This window comes from Pyrus communis, chromosome 2 (genome assembly GCF_963583255.1).
Source record: "Pyrus communis chromosome 2, drPyrComm1.1, whole genome shotgun sequence".
In the NCBI taxonomy this organism is placed as follows: Eukaryota; Viridiplantae; Streptophyta; class Magnoliopsida; order Rosales; family Rosaceae; genus Pyrus; species Pyrus communis.
In genome coordinates this window covers 25,658,324-25,664,001 of record NC_084804.1, presented here as the reverse complement: position 1 = coordinate 25,664,001, position 5,678 = coordinate 25,658,324, and positions in this window count along the sequence as shown.

The following is a 5,678-nucleotide window of genomic DNA, read 5'->3' as shown; positions in this document are numbered from 1 at the left end:
TCTCTCCTTTGTGGAAATTTTTGATGTTTGGGGTATTGATTTCATGGGCCCCTTCCCTCCATCTTTTGGTTTCACTTATATCTTGCTAGCTGTCGATTATGTTTCCAAATGGGTGGAAGCCAAAGCCACCCGTACTAACGATTCTAAGGTTATTGCAGATTTTGTGAAATTTAATATTTTTGCTAGGTTTGGGATGCCACGAGTTTTAATTAGTGATGGGGGTTCTCACTTTCGTAACCGCACCATTGAAGCTTTGCTCAAGAAGTACAACGTTACTCATAAGGTTTCCACACCTTATCACCCTCAAACCAATGGGCAAGCGGAGGTTTCAAATAGGGAGATCAAACAAGTCCTAAAGAAAACCGTGGGACCCTCAAGAAGAGATTGGAGTTTGCGCTTGGACGATGCATTGTGGGCCTATCGTACGGCTTACAAAACTCCCCTTGGCATGTCACCTTTTCGGCTTATATATGGTAAGCCATGTCATTTGCCCGTTGAGTTAGAGCACAAGGCACATTGGGCTGTGAAAACCTGATGCGAGATTTATACGCACACAAATTAACCCTCTTTTCGTCAAATTGTAGTATATGTATAAGTAGGGATCGTTCTAGACCGGGGATTAGGAGGGATTGTTAATCACTTGGATTTGACTCAAAAACATAAAAACACAATATAAAACACTAAACTAGACTCAAAGAATGTAAAACTAAAGTTTAAAACACTAAAACAAACCAAAAGACTCAAAACAACACAAACACACTCAAATCTGCCTAAAAACCACTTTCTGGGCAGATTTGAGCACAAACACAAATTTGGACGAATTTGTTTAACAAATTGAATCAAAACACTTATAAACACAAACTAAAAGTATTTCTAACTAATCTAACACTTTAAAATAAATGGGGATTGAGGTTTGGACGAAAATAAACTAAATGGACAGATTCTAATTAAAACAGATTATAAAAACGAAATTGACGAAATGGAATGAATGGATGATAGAATAGCTAAGGGGTTCATCTCCATACATGTTACACTTGCATAATAAAAAGATTTCCAATTGCATTTTAATAAATTATGAAACTCATCACCCCGGGTCAATTAGGTCCGCTTAAATTAACCGTCAAGTTTTCCTTAAGTTAATGAATTGGATGGGTTAGCGCAACGCAATTCACTACATTCTCCAAAAGTCCTTTACGTGAACAGCACAATAAAGATACAATCAAAGATCATTAAGTATTATGAAAACTATAAGTGTTGACGAGGCATTCGTTACTATGATGAGCATGAAACTCGTGCCAAGAATTCTTTTAACGCGATTGTTTATAAGCAACCTCCACTACTTGTGAATATAAGTTCATAACGATTAGGTGAAACTCACTTATATTCTAGCGTCATATTCATGCATGAAAATTAAGCGCGCATTCTCAATAACATACATAAATAAGTTATCAATCAAACGGTTAAACAAATTGAATTCACAACTTATGAAACGCAATTAGAAGTAATCAAATCAAAATGCAAGCATAAACATTTATTTCGAATCACCCCCTAGCTAAAGGGGGTTTTAGTTCCTCATTACGTTGAAATCAAAGAAACACCTAAACATTCCAACAACTCAAACTTGAATTGTATGAACGTTTAGGCACTCTTCTCTTCCATTCCTCATACGTACAAAACAAAGAGAATTGAATTTAAACTTTGAAATCAAAGAAACACCTAAACATTCCAACAACTCAAACTTGAATTGTATGAACGTTTAGGCCCTCTTATCTTCCTCGTTGTTGTAGCACAAGGTCTAAGGTGAGGTTTGGGGGATTATGGAAATGGTAGAGGAGTGGTGTTTGGATTATAAGGGAAGGGGGACTCACGGCTAAAGAAGGTGGAGAGTGAATGTGGTGTGTTGTGTATGAAAATGAGATGTTCATGAATGAATGAATGCAAGGGTATTTATAGGAGTAGTGGAGGGAACATATGGCTATGTCATTTGTGGGTGAAGTAGGTGGATGTTGTAGGTGAAGTAGGTGGATGTTGTAGGTGAAGTGGATGTTGTAGGTGAAGTAGGTGGATGTTGTAGGTGAAGTAGGTGGATGTTGTAGGTGAAGTGGATGTTGTAGGTGAAGTAGGTGGATGTTGTAGGTGAAGTAGGTGGATGATATGTTAAGTGATAAGTGATAAGTGATATGATATGTGGTTATGATATGATAAGTGGTTAAGTGGTGATGATAAGTGATTAAGTGGTATGATATGTGGTGATGATAAGTGATAAGTGCATGTGGGTTAACTAATGAAGGAAATGCATGTGCAATGACAATGTGTTAGAATGGATGTGTGTTATGCATGGCATGATTGGGATTAGGAAAGGTTTAAATGTCCTAAAACTAAAGAGAACAAGGTTCCAACACTTTGGCTCCAATTAGGTCTTCAATTTCGTCCAACACTTTGGCTTCAAGCATAAGCTATCCGTCCTTAGCCCAAAAGTGCTCCAAAAGTCTCCAAAATGCATCTTTTTGCTCCTTTAGCCCTTTAGAACCTGAAAACACACAAAAGAAGCATAAAGAACTAAAATAACTAAAGAAACATAACGTAAATGTACGAGAACAAGCCATTTAAGTCGCATAAATATGCTCCTATCAAATACCCCCACACTTAGCTTTTGCTAGTCCTCGAGCAAAACAGAAAAACAAAACAAAAAGAACAAAACACAACCTACACCTTCCAACAATCGTATCAGGGACTTCCAATGCACATGACAAATTAAAAATCATTATTCTCACAGATTTGAGCCATCTTTACACTTAAGTACATTCTTACTCATAGTCACCACATACTAGTTCACAATTAAGCATTTAAAACCATGTTTTGAATGTAGTAACATGCCTTAGAGAATTCCCTCAATTTCTTACTAGATGTACTCTCGTTTTTCACACAGATTTTCTGACTACACACCCTACACTAGGTATATGTGAGAAGATTGATGTAATCATAAAAACGAACACTCACATATATGTATTTCAAAGGAAGCAATTTCTGGAGTTAATAAGCATGTTTAGATATGATCTCATGAATGGAATGCTACTACTTAGACGCGAGAACCAGTGATACCATAAGCTCATACCAAGTTCAAACTCCACAAATTGAAATACACAACACTCAAGATAGAAGTCAAGGGTTGTAACGGGGCTTGGGGTATGTGGATAACAAAGAAGGGATATGGAAAACAAAGGTTTTTAAAGAAATAGTGAGCAAAGCATTTGAATCAACTTAGAATTCACTTTTGAATGAAAACTCAACTTTTGAACAAAAAGGGAGAATTTAGACAATTTACGCCCAGAATTGGTGTTTTGGAACCTTTCTTCAATCACTTATTCTTTCATTTTTTTTTTTTCTTTCTTTTCTCTTTTTTTTTTTTTTTTTTTTTTTCTTTTCTTTTTCTTTTCTTTTGAATCTCCAAACATAAACACTTAAACATTCTCTCCCCCACACTTATTTTCTTTCATAATGTAACTCAAAAGGAATTCAATTAAGTCATGCTCACTATCTTTTAAGAACAAGGGTGGGGATTGTCCTAAACTAGGCTAGGTGAGGAAAATGTGGGTAAACAAAGAATAAAGGCTAAACAAGGCTCAACGGGGTTAAAACTTACAACATATACGAAGTATGGGAAGTAAGGCTATTTGGCTATGGTGGTGGTCACTACACAACTTCTTCTTGAATATGTGTTATGCAAATCAATAACATGCTTTGAATGAAATGGGCATGAGTTCTAGCATTTAGTTCTATCATGATACAATTGCATTCTAAGTAGCAACCAAGCAAGGAATAATGAGATCATGCAACAACTTTAGAAAATAAAGAATCACAGAAAATAACTCTCCAAAGAAAGTAATGGCTCGAGTCTCACAGGGATGTAGCGTTTGTTTGAGTTTCTTCCTTCAAGCATGTTACAAAAACGAATTTTTCTTTTATGATTGCATGTGAAGTCATACATTATAACCATAACCAAGCATATACCAAGAGTAAATCAAACTTTTCTCTATGTTTATAACTCTTTCTAACCGTCATGCAATTATAAACCAAATCCTTATCATTGTGTTGGAAGGTACCCTAAGACACAAACACACAAAAACGACTTTTAAAACAACTCTTTTTGGGTTTTTCAAAACAATTTTTCAAATTTTTATGGGATTTTCGAATTATAAAACAAAACACACTAAAACACTCTAAAACAACTTAAAAACACCTTAAAACAGCAAGGAACAACATTAGAAGTTATGGTGGATAAAACCCTACGAATTTGCATCAAAACACTTTAGTTACCCCCCCGACACTTAAATCAAACATTGTCCTCAATGTTTTAAGCATAGATTCACACAAAACATAAGTAAACACACAAAAACAACTTAAAAACTAAACATGGCATAATGTAATTAACAAAGAGAAGAGTTTAGGGACGCAAATCTGGTTATGGAGTGTAAATTCCCTCTTCTCCTTGGTGATTGCATTGAGGCTTTGATCTTTGTGATTCCACAGGCTTACTCTTGAACTGGTTTCTGCCCATCGTTGATTTTCCTTTGTGCTACTTCTTGAACTGGGCAGCAGGATGGTTCTTTTGGTTTCCCCCGAAGGTCTGAGCTTCCTCCTGTTATCTGTTTCTTTGTTCAATCTTTGCAGGAGTGGTCCCTTCTCTGGAAGTGTAACAACCGTTGAAGATGACTACTCGAGAGCAACGCTAGGTAAGCAATCAGGAATAGATTCCAGGCAGTTGGCTCCAAATCGGAAGACTGACTCCAAGTGCCGGCTGATTGCTTCTTTTACTTTGCCATGCAAGTAAGAACAAGGACAAAGAAAAAGACAGGGAAAGAGCATGATATGAGATACTTTTGCTTTTGACCTTGATGATATGAGATACCTTTGCTTTGAAGAAGCGGTGAATGAATCAGCACATGCTTCAATCCGCCGTTTCCTCCTGGGTCATATGTACTCCAGGCATCTGGTATCATCTTTGGGGAAGAAGAAAGAATTGAGTATTTTGAAAGGCTTTGCTGGGAGTGCGCCCTCAGAGGTGAGGGAGAGTTGGGCATTTTTTTCAGGTTTGCCCTGCCATAAAAGACGAAGGTCGACATATATAGAGATAATATCAAGTGGTGGTACTTTTTACCTTTGTCGACAAACGTTTTGATCCCGCAAATCCGGCTCTTTGAAATAGTGGCGCCTCTTCGATCTTTGAATACGCCTCTTCGATTTCTGAGCAGGCGCCCCTTCGATTTCTGAACGACGCCCCTTCGCTTTCTGAACGACACGTGGTAGTGCAGATGCGGCTCCTTTTGACAAAGCTGCACGCGTCTTCTGAAAAGCAGAGAAAGCGTCGCCGAACTTTGCGCTTTGTCGGCTAAAGATGTGTAGTTGCGATGATGGCCTCCACGTGTTTTCAGCTTTGTCAGAAATCTTTTGACAAAGTTGAACGCGTCTTCTGAAAAGCAGAGAACGCGTCGCCTAAATTACGCCGGAAATTCCGGCTTTTCGAATTGGTGGACGCGTCGCCTTGGCTTCTTATAGAGCTATCGATCACCACAACAAACACACTCTGAAGAATTCCCATTCTTGAAAATCGACTTCGGCCCTTTGAGAATTAACTTCATCCACCCCATCTCTTTGAACACTTTTGAAAAATGGCAAAC